General features: G+C 41.2%; 1 protein-coding gene across 1 annotated transcript in view; it reads right to left on the reverse strand.

The window, feature by feature from the left end:
• LOC147334363 (low affinity immunoglobulin gamma Fc region receptor III-like) overlaps positions 1-11,849 on the reverse strand; it is a 529,842-nt gene that overhangs the window by 299,868 nt on the left and 218,125 nt on the right. The gene's annotated exons all lie outside the window — the stretch shown is intronic.

Here is an 11,849-nt window from a genome sequence, read left to right on the forward strand (position 1 = left end):
TGGCACAACTCCCGGCACATCATTTTCAGATCACCGCGGACTTTCGCTGCTCGGGTTAAACGTTGTCAGCCGGTGATCAGCTGTGATCAGCTGATCACGGGGCCGGGGTTAAAAGAGAGACGCCACCCACCTGTTCGCCACTCAGACATCATTCTCTTCGTGTCAGGAGCTCCGAAACTCTGCCGACGTCAGTCTCCGCCTGATTCAGCAACCGTGAGTGATTATCCCTTCAATCCTTTTTCTCTTCCCGGCTCCGCTCGCTCTCTGTCGGTAACGACCGTTCCGAAGCCACGCTTCGTGCACTGATCGTTACTAGAATAACTGCGTGCCTGCTCCAAACCCACCGCTAGCCTTCGCCGCGCTTGGGTCTAGCCAGCACGCCACACGGGCACGCCGAATTACTGTGTGTAACCCGCCCGGCCGTGACAAACGTAATATATAAGTCACTTAGACAACCTAAAAATGTTATTGTTGGGCTTTTTTCAGTGTTTTGTTTGTTCGTGAGTAAATCGGTTTGGCTGAGATTAAAGTTATTAGATTAGATAAAATAAGACTTTATTAATCCCCCGGGTGGGTTCCTCCTTGGTTTTTACACAGCTGACTAAACGTCAAACAGAAAACTGATTAAACAGAAGTGTGAGATGGCCGAGAGTTTACTCCAGTGTCCTGTTATATTTTAGACAGCAAGGAGCAGACGGCTGAGTTTATTAAACTCCACCGAGACAGCGGTGACGCTAATCAGAAGGCTAGACCATCCAATTTCACGGCCGTTTACTTCCGGCCTACCCGATCTTCTGAGGACCCGGCCCACATTTCTGGGATTTTTAGGGACAAATACTGCAACCTCAATTTTGTCTGAATTTGGAAATTTTAAAAAATTTAAGCGCATTCAGGTTTATTACATTATAGGTTTAAGGCACGCTTGCAGTTAAATAGGCCTTTCTTCATACATAAATATACAATTATCTCTGCATAGCCAAGAAAACGTAGTGTGTGTTTTTATTATAATGTTACCTAATTCATGCACGAATAGCAAAAAAAAAAGTAAAAAAAAGTAAAAATAAACTATTGATCCAATTACTAATAACCATTACTCCAAAACTATGCATAAAAAGAAAAGAATAATGTTTTCATTTCTCCTTCCAAAGAATTGTTGTGCTTGGATGGATAAACAGTTGAAACAAAGCGAACTGAACTCAAAGTTAAAAAGGGGCACATTGAACCAGGCTGAATAACAACAACACACATTCATCAAGAATCTAATATAGGAAGGGCAGGGCTGTGTTGATCTGAGAATGTAGACATTAAAAAGTCCATAGGAGAGATGGTAGCTGATTAAACAAGTGTCATGAGATGATAACAAAATGCAAAGATTGGTGACAGAGCTTGGAACCATAAGGCAACAAAAAACTGTGAGAAATAATTTAGGCTCTGCCTGTGAATCACTCTTTGCTTCTCTTCTTCCTTCCATCCCATCATTTCATATATCACTCTCCACTTGCTATGTGAGAACAAGGCACAACTTGCTATTGCAATAAACTATAATCTAATTATCCACACCTAACAACTCTTGCACTTAATCTACAGGAAGTGCAGAATTATTAGGCAAATGAGTATTTTGTCCACATCATCCTCTTCATGCATGTTGTCTTACTCCAAGCTGTATAGGCTCCAAAGCCTACTACCAATTAAGCATATTAGGTGATGTGCATCTCTGTAATGAGAAGGGGTGTGGTCTAATGACATCAACACCCTATATCAGGTGTGCATAATTATTAGGCAATGTCCTTTCCTTTGGCAAAATGGGTCAAAAGAAGGACTTGACAGGCTCAGAAAAGTCAAAAATTGTGAGATATCTTGCAGAGGGATGCAGCAGTCTCAAAATTGCAAAGCTTCTGAAGCGTGATCATCGAACAATCAAGCGTTTCATTCAAAATAGTCAACAGGGTCGCAAGAAGCGTGTGGAAAAACCAAGGTGCAAAATAACTGCCCATGAACTGAGAAAAGTCAAGCGTGCAGCTGCCAAGATGCCACTTGCCACCAGTTTGGCCATATTTCAGAGCTGCAACATCACTGGAGTGCCCAAAAGCACAAGGTGTGCAATACTCAGAGACATGGCCAAGGTAAGAAAGGCTGAAAGACGACCACCACTGAACAAGACACACAAGCTGAAACGTCACGACTGGGCCAAGAAATATCTCAAGACTGGTTTTTCTAAGGTTTTATGGACTGATGAAATGAGAGTGAGTCTTGATGGGCCAGATGGATGGGCCCGTGGCTGGATTGGTAAAGGACAGAGAGCTCCAGTCCGACTCAGACGCCAGCAAGGTGGAGGTGGAGTACTGGTTTGGGCTGGTATCATCAAAGATGAGCTTGTGGGGCCTTTTCGGGTTGAGGATGGAGTCAAGCTCAACTCCCAGTCCTACTGGCAGTTTCTGGAAGACACCTTCTTCAAGTAGTGGTACAGGAAGAAGTCTGCATCCTTCAAGAAAAACATGATTTTCATGCAGGACAATGCTCCATCACACGCGTCCAAGTACTCCACAGCGTGGCTGGCAAGAAAGGGTATAAAAGAAGAAAAACTAATGACATGGCCTCCTTGTTCACCTGATCTGAACCCCATTGAGAACCTGTGGTCCATCATCAAATGTGAGATTTACAAGGAGGGAAAACAGTACACCTCTCTGAACAGTGTCTGGGAGGCTGTGGTTGCTGCTGCACGCAATGTTGATGGTGACCAGATCAAAACACTGACAGAATCCATGGATGGCAGGCTTTTGAGTGTCCTTGCAAAGAAAGGTAGCTACAGTGGGGCAAAAAAGTATTTAGTCAGCCACCGATTGTGCAAGTCCCCCCACTTAAAATGATGACAGAGGTCAGTAATTTGCACCAGAGGTACACTGCAACTGTGAGAGACAGAATGTGAAAAAAAAAAATCCATGAATTCACATGGTAGGATTTGTAAAGAATTTATTTGTAAATCATTTTATATAATGCTTATATAATGCATATATAATGCATATATAATGCATATATAATGCTTAAGGGCTTTATTAAGAATATGCATTTAAGTTTGTATTTCCTTTTAGTTCTGAGGGCATTGTATCGGCTGTGGTTGGACATCATTACATGTTAAGGCATGTCGAAGAATCCTCCTGTCCGAAATAAATGTCAGTTAAAATGCAAAGAACAAGTTGAGCTTCATTACGACTCGAGGGGAGTAACACGCAATGTCTTTGTAAATTGAGCAGATATCATGACTAGTCGACGAATCGTGGCAGCCCTAGCCACCAATTTACTCAAATTGACTTTACTAACCAGAGGCTTTTTATGCTCAGAATGCTCAGAATGGAATCGCAGTTTTCTTATTAATTAAAGACATAATAAATTTATTGTATATGTACTCCTGAATTTGATGAAAGTGATAAAAAAATAGACTGCTCTGTCTCTGTCTTTGTTCTGACATTTAACTAATTCAAAAGTTATTTCAATATTAATTTAAAACAAAAAAGTTTAATCTAAATCGATGTTCAACTTAACTCCTTTAAAGAAATAAAGTGTATGTAACTATCTGATTTCAACAGTGCTGTGAATTGAAAATTATCTTATTTTGCATAGAAATATACTGAACAACATACAAAGCATAATATATAAAATAACATTTACCTGAGTTTTTCTCTTTCAAAGAACTCTTTAATGTCAATGTACATCAGTACATAACTGAAACCGATTTCGTGCTTTATTTAGCCGTGGAGGGTAACAACTGAAAATATGAAATAAGCACACATGTAAGCTAAGACTCTCTAAAGAAACAGCATTGTTGTTGTTCGGCTTTTCATTTCGCCATTTGTTGATTCACTCGAAGAGTGATTAATGTAATATGGGTCAAGTGATCAGTTTGATATCAATCTACACCGTCATATTTACATTATTTGTACAGTACGAATGATTTGCTTTGGTATCTGGTCAAACTTAAACTTTCCTCTGTCTACCTGTCTGCGCTTCTTGCAGGCAGCAGCTTCTCCCCCCTCGCTCACATGCGTAAGTGCTGTGCTCAGTCTCCCAGTGCCTGAGCTCGGATCATACCAAAATTAGGGGGAATTTATGCACAGTGGTAAATTCCCCCTGTGTGCGCTATTTGCTTTGAATATTGTGTGTAGTTTTTGGTTTATACAGTTGTCAGGCATCTAACTATGAAACAAATTACACTCCAAAAGACCCCGGGCTTCTGAAAAAACAACCCGGGCTTAAGCCCAGTAAGCCACGCCCCCGCTCCGCCAATGTCTCAAAGGCACAAACCACTAGTTTGGACTCTTAGCATCCTTTATATGTTGACTTTCAGGTGTTTCCATCAGAGTTAAGGTTTAATTTCTTCATTTAAACACATGTTATTTTTGTGGTGATTAAATCTTCACACTGTGAAACACTCTCATGATTCCAAATAGAAGCTAAAACATTTGAATTCAGTAATTTTAATACTGTCACATACAGAACATTAATTCATGGTTGAAACACAATTTTACTTCCTCTCAGCAAAAACCTGATGATATGATTTTGTCTGATTAATAAATTAGTCCTTATTGATAATGTGGAAACAACACCTTATGTCTGATAAGAGTGAGCATGGTGTGATGATTGTATATCCATGGCTACGTATAACTGCTCAGACAAGAAGCACAGAAAGCTCACAGTTCAGTTATTGAATGATTTGTTTTAATTTTCAGATTAACAGCAAGATGGTTTGAATTCTGATAAAACTGCTCTTTGTGTTTTCTTTAGCTCACGAAAGCATCCAAATACCACCCCCATTCAAAGCAAGGAGAGCTACAGCTCCTGCTGACGCACCGATTACCACTCCAACAGGTAAATCTTGCTGAGCTGCAGGTGAGAAACAGGTGTGAGGTGTCAGCTGTCAGGTAGGTGATGAGTGAAGAACAGAACAGAATCCATTTCCTCTTCAAACTGCTGTCAGACATTATCTACTGCACTCTGATCACATCACTCAGACCAGCTGCTTTCTACAAAGTCTCATCAACAACATCTTTAGAAACAAACATCAACAAGCAGGAAGCAGCTTCACCTCTGATCACACACACACTCAACTCTACTCACTCACCTGGACGATCAACAACACTCAGTGTGATGCTGCTGATGAGCTTCTCTTGGTTTATTTCTCTCTGCATGACACGGCACTCGTACGCTCCAGCGTCATTAATCGTCATGTCCTTCAGAATCAATGACACGTCTCCATCCTTCATCTGTCTGTCCTGGAGATCCACCTGGTTCTTAAAAGATGGATTCTGGTATGATAGAAGAAGTTGCTGACCGTGGTACTTCAAGACATTTCCGTCTGTTATGTCAGATCTGCTTTGAGCTCGACACAGTAGAGTGACAGTTTGACCAGATTCAGCTGTGATGCTTATCGGGTCTAAAAGAGCAAACAGCACAGAGCAGAGAGGTTAAAGAGTCCAACATACAATTAAAGACTTCACAGTGAGGAGCAAGTTTTGCAGCCCGCTGAGCTCTGCTGATCTGGAAATGCAGAAATAAAGTACAACGTAAAGGTGGCGACTGCGACTACTATTAATTATTATCAATCTCACTGTAGACTACAATTGTGAAGGGACACATGAAGAAATCATGCTGCTGTATTTACAGTTTTTATAGGCAAATATTAAATATACTTTTACATAAGGGGAGAATACAAGCAATAAAAACATTAAAAATCTATATGACTGCATGTTCAACCAGTCACACAAATGTTAAAGATTCCTGATCAGTTCTAATTCAGCTTTAACTTCATCGGCCCTGAGATCAGAGAGATCACATTAGCTACTCATATTCACAGTGGAACTTTTAATATAAAGAGAATTCCACAAGAAATTAATTGTGCATTTAAAGCAAATTCAGTCCCACCTGCAGAGACGAACAGGATGCAGACAGAGAGCAAAGTCCAGCAGAGAGACGCAGATGTCACAGCACACATTTCTGCTTATCTAGCCCACACAGATTATTAGAAATGTCCAACGGATGATGGTATTAAAACTTGAGTAGATTCAGGTTTTTTCTTTAACCTCAAAGTGTCAGCCTGTGAGAACCAGTGTCTCCGTTCACAGCAGCTCATTGCCTTTTTCTCTTGAAGAAGGGAGAGTTGTGGGGCTACAACCATCCCATCAAAGGGTCCAACCCAACCCTCTGGGCAGCTTTACAAAGTCTGGAAATTTCAGTAAATTCAAGAATTTCTCCGGTTTCTCAATAGAAGGGAATAAAACGGTGCCGGGCAGGTTAAAAAGGGGACAATGTTAAGAATTAAATACTACACATATAATTTTTTGTTGAAATACCAGCTAGGATATAATATCTCCTATCAATAAATAACTTATACGGGATTAAAAATGCTGGAAAGGAAAGCACAACATCGCAAAGGTTACAAATGTAAATTCTAGATGCCTTCAATGAAAATAATAAAGGTGTTGCATGAAAAAAAATAAAAATAAAAAACATAAACTGATTCTGGGGGATCAGGTTGGTGGTTTTCAATGATTTTTCATGAAATGGCCGTTTAAATAACACAATACTTCTTTGGTTATTGTCCTAAGTGACTTTCTGCTTCTTTTCATTCTTCTTTCACCACATTCATTTGATTTTTAGTTCTTTTCCGGATCCTATTTGGTCTCTTTTTCTTAAGGTGCAGTTGCAGTCTGGCAGTGGGAGCAGTGTTACAGGTCAACTGTTTAGGAGGGAGATGGCGAGGGGAAAGAAACTGTTCCTATGTCAGGTGGTCCTGGTCTGCAGGCTTCTGTACCGTCTGCCAGAGGGCAGCAGATCAAAAAGTCTGTGTCCAGGGTGTGAGGGGTCTGTGATGATTTTCCCTGCCCGTTTCCGGGTTCTTGAGAGGTACAGATCCTGGATGAGGGCAGGGGGGCGCCGATGATCCTTTCTGCTGCCCGTACAGTCCGCTGCAGTCTGCTCCTGTCCTGTTTAGTGGCTGCTCCATACCAGACTGTGATGGAGGAGCACAGGACAGACTCAATGACCGCAGTGTAGAACTGGATCAGCAGCTCCTGTGGAAGACTGTACTTCCCCAGTTGTCTCAGGAAGTACATCCTCTGCTGGGTCTTTTTGAGGATGAAGTTGATGTTGGTCTCCCACTTCAGGTCTTGGGAGATGGTGGTACCCAGGAACTTGAAGATCTTCACAGTTGACACAGGGCTGTCTGATATGGTGAGGGGGAGCAGAGTTGAGGGATGTCTCCTGAAGTCCACGGCTGTCTCTACAGTTTTAAGAGTGTTCAGCTCCAGATTGTGCTGACTGCACCAGAGTACCAGCCGCTCAACTTCCTGCCGGTATGCAGACTCATCACCATCCTGAATGAGGCCAATGACAGTGGTGTCGTCTGCAAACTTTAGGAGTTTGACAGCCGAGTTCTTGGAGGTGCAGTCGTTAGTGTAGAGGGAGAACAGTAGTGGTGAGAGGACACATCCTTGAGGGGCACCAATACTGAGAGACCGAGTTTCAGAGGTGATCTCCCCCAGCCTCACTTGTTGCTTTCTGTCTGTCAGGAAGCTGGTGATCCACTGACAGGTAGCTGAGTTCTGCATGCTTGCCCATGTTTCTTGATAAAAGGAGATAAGTTTACTTAGAGATGGGCCATGAGGACAACAACAAAAGAAAAGTCTGAAGTACATAAGCAAAAATAAATGGTATTGCAAAAAGCCAAAAATCCATCTTTTAAATGTTCTGTGAACATTTTATGTAAATGTGAGCATTAAACCTTCAGTTTATAGAGAGTTTGTGCCATTACTGGATGAAAATGTAATACAGATGTGCCAAATTCTGTGTCTCACTGTGTGTGTGTGTTTCTGTTGAACATTCATTAATTCTGAAGGTGTTTTCATAGCTGTCAGCTTTTTTTAATGTCTGTAGAGACCGACTATCATGAGAAAGATCGATGGATCTGTTTGTGTCCCGGTCACCCAGAGGTACATTCCTTATGACAGCAGCGGCTATAAGATATGATAGCAGCTGCTGCCAAGGCTCCTCTACCTCAGTCGAGGAAGAGCCTGCAGACTGAATGCAGTGTCTCCTCTTCTTCTCTATAAAACAGCTCAGTAGTGTGAGTTACTGAAGCACAACGAATAAATGACAACGTAAAAGATGTTGTGTTTTAATCTGATGATCTTGAATTTTTAAAATACATTTTCACAGACAGACAAATGTGAACTTTGCCACATTTGCTGTTCCACATGTATGTAGTGTAACAAGATGGCCCACCTTATTGTATATGGTGGTATACTGATCAACTAACAGGATTTCTAGACAATCTTGTTTTTGAAGCTGGAGAGCTGCAGAATTCAGCTGTGAGATGGAGTGTACATGGTGGGGGTGGCCTTAAAGCATCATGTGGAATTTACCTGTGGGCGACAGGGACACAGACAGAATAACAGATCCTTTAGATGACAGTTGCTAGAAAAACACTCCCATTACTAACACAACACACACAAAAGAAAACCTGTCTTGCAGAAAAGGTACGAAAAATACTCTGTGCTTAGCAAAACACCAGAAACGAAGAGAATCTGCTTGTGACAAGAACACATTATGCTTTCATTAAGACATAACAGACTTTATTTAATCCCACACTGGGTCTGCCCTCCTCCTGGTGGGACATGCCCAGAGCACCTCGATTGGCTCCTTTAGGTGAGGAGGAGTAGTGACTCTCCTCTGAGTATCTCCCCAATGTCCAAAGGCCTGACGTGTGTTAAACACACGAATGAAAATGAGCTTACAAGTTTTGTCTGCGTTAATAATATGACTGGGAAAAGGTGGAGTTGTTGGAGGTCTAATAATATTTCACATCAAGTATTTACAGTAGAAGTTGAAATATATGAATTTGAAAGTATATGAACACATCTGCTCTGGCAACCTTTCAAATTTCTTTTTCAAATGAAATTGAATTGAATTTGGCATAATGTTGCAACATGTTCTCACTGCTGAGTGAACTCATCGTCCTCTTTGTGTTTGACTGTCACATTTGGAAACAAAGTGTAACAACCTGAATTTATTTGCTTAAATCTTTTATTTGAAGTTTAAATAATCAAATATATCCTTCTCAACTGCGGTAATGAACACTTCCATTGAAAGCACTGCAAATACCTAAAAACAGGTCAGTCTGCTCTCACAACAGGCACTGCCAGATATGTACAGGAGCATTACACACCTTTGGCTTGTGTAACTGCTCTGACAGTGTTGTCTATTATAGAAATCACAGTTTGCAGGTGAAATGTGACACCCCACTCCAACTCCACCCAAGAAAGAGCCAAAACTATGCAATTGCAAACCCCATGCAGCCTTTTATTGACTTTGGCAGTGAGCTATGCCAAAATTACAAACAAAAGATCTCTAAAGCTCCATAATCTTCCATGCACAAAATAAAAGTCGAACAAAAGACACTGCTTACATAAATGTCTACTGCGACAAACAAGAGAAACCAGGTTTCAGGAGAAAAAGTTTCTCACTCCTACGAGGCTGCTGCAGTGTTAAATACAGTGAAACAATATGAGTTGTGCAATTCACAAAACTACTTCCAACTGTTTACAAAGGTCTGGTCTAGCACTCACAACACCACACACAAATTGGCTTCTACTCAGGAACGTTTTGACCTTTTTCACACAGAAACACTCAAAGCTACCAGGAAAAACGCAGGCTGTTTGTTGGGTGGTGGAGGCCAGGAGGGAGGGGCGAGGCGGTTAAAAGCCTGTTCTCCAAGTAATTATCCAGTCCAACCACTCAGCAGGCACCTGTCTCCATCAAGACATGCTTCTCCCTCCCAGGTGTAAAGAGAGAAAGACCCAAATCACATCCTGTGGTGGGACGAGTCATGCATATAAAACCACACACATAGTTAATTCAATAGTGGACACAAATATTATGCTTTGGCAGAAACTTAAACAACTGAGTTAAATCAACACAACTTATTCATGTTCAATAAACCTGTGCATTTTGTGTTCATAAAACACACTTCATCTAAACATGTTTGAGTCAAGTTGAGCTTTTAAATTTTAATCCTTCACAATTTTGTCTTTCGATTTCAACAGTATTCAATAACTTTTACCCCAATACTACTTGGTCACTTAAATACTACATGTTGTCTTCATTTTACATAATTTTCAACAAAGTCTAGACGCTGGTTAACATAAAAAAATTGAATGGATCTACAACAAAAACCATCCTATCTTAATCCTATAGGATAAAGTTGCAGGGGGAAGGCTGGGACACGATAGGTAACAAGGTAGGGTGCACCCTGAACAGCTCATTAGTCCATCACACAGAGACAAACAACTATTTGCACTTACATTCACCGGCAATTTAGAATCACCAATTAACCTAACTCTAATAACTGCATGACTCTTAACTATGGGAGGACACCAGAATACCCAGAGAGAAATCACTGCAAACCAGCCAGATTGTGGAGTTGAAGCCAGGCTCTTCTTACTGTGAGGCAACAGCACTAACCACCATTCAAGACTTGATGCAGAGTTTTCAGTACATGTTTGTTCTTGACAGGTTAAACCACAATAAAAAGCAACTAGACAGCGAACTTTTCAGAAGAAATTTTAGTGTGCCTATGCTACTGCCAATGAGTGTAGTTTGCCATTCATAAGACTACAGGGAACAAAACGCAGCAGAGCAGCTATTCTCCACCATGAACTATGGTAAAAACCAAACACCGCTCGCGCCTCACAGATGACAGCTTACAGTCTTGCGTAAGGATGAAGTGACTTCGTACAGCCCCGATTTGCAGACATGCGCAGAGGTTCAGGAGCAGAAGTCCAAATGTACCACGGCAGACTCGACGATTTTTGCATTAACACGCTTTTTAGCATTTCTTTATTGACCACTTTTCACACATGGTTGCTGTACCCACACAGCCGGCTGTAGCTTTTCAACTCACAGCCCGACACACACCAACACAACAGCCGAGAGAGCACAGACTTTAAGCCAGAGAGATGCCGCTCAGGTGCGTATGCCTCCCCTGCAGTGGCACTGCAGACCACGCCCTGCCACAAACATCAAACACGTAAAATAAACATTTATCCAGATATTTTGTTAATATTTATTTTTCATTTTTTAGCACCATAGTGCTTTTTTCCAAATATTTTTAAAATTCAGGTCAAGGCTCTGCTACTTCGCTGATTTCAACTATCGCGGGCTCTTTTAGTCAGCAGTTTATAACCCAGAGCAGGAAACCGGCCCGGGCACCCCACCAGGTATTAAAGCCATAAAGCCTTTGAATGAAAACAAAAGCTGTTGCGACAGTGATGTACACTGTCCTGTTGGTATATGAATGATTTCTCTACATTTTACGTCAGATAAAAACGTTGGTCGTAAGAGTCAGATAATTATTTAATAAAAGCCAGATATTTTAAATGAGAATAAGAAAGAAAAGTATTTTTTTGTGTCCCACTTTCCCTGTTAATGCCCTACCTGGCTGTTCCACATGTATGTAGTGTAACAAGATGGCCCACCTTACTGTATATGCTTTATTTTTCATGCACATGTAGCTCCAGGTCACACCTCTTATATTCCAATGTTTAGTGAAGGTTTTCCGATCGACTAACAGGATTTCTGCACAATCTAGTTCTCACTTGTTTTGTTTCTACACTGTAAATACAGCCTGGTATATATTTCTTTTGGAGATGGTGGAACATGTTTGATGGTTACTGTCAGATGTGATGTGTTATTGCATGTGTTAAAAGTTAAAGAGATCCCAGTGATAATGCACAGATATATTTTTGAAGGTGGAGAGCTGCAGAATCCAGCTGTAAGATGGAGTGTATATGGTGGGGGTG

Source organism: Aulonocara sp. 'chitande type north' Nkhata Bay, linkage group LG3, assembly GCF_057382095.1.
Source record: "Aulonocara sp. 'chitande type north' Nkhata Bay isolate Kocher_YH1m ecotype deep benthic linkage group LG3, A_spYH_male_GT1.1, whole genome shotgun sequence".
Classification (NCBI taxonomy): domain Eukaryota; kingdom Metazoa; phylum Chordata; class Actinopteri; order Cichliformes; family Cichlidae; genus Aulonocara; species Aulonocara sp. 'chitande type north' Nkhata Bay.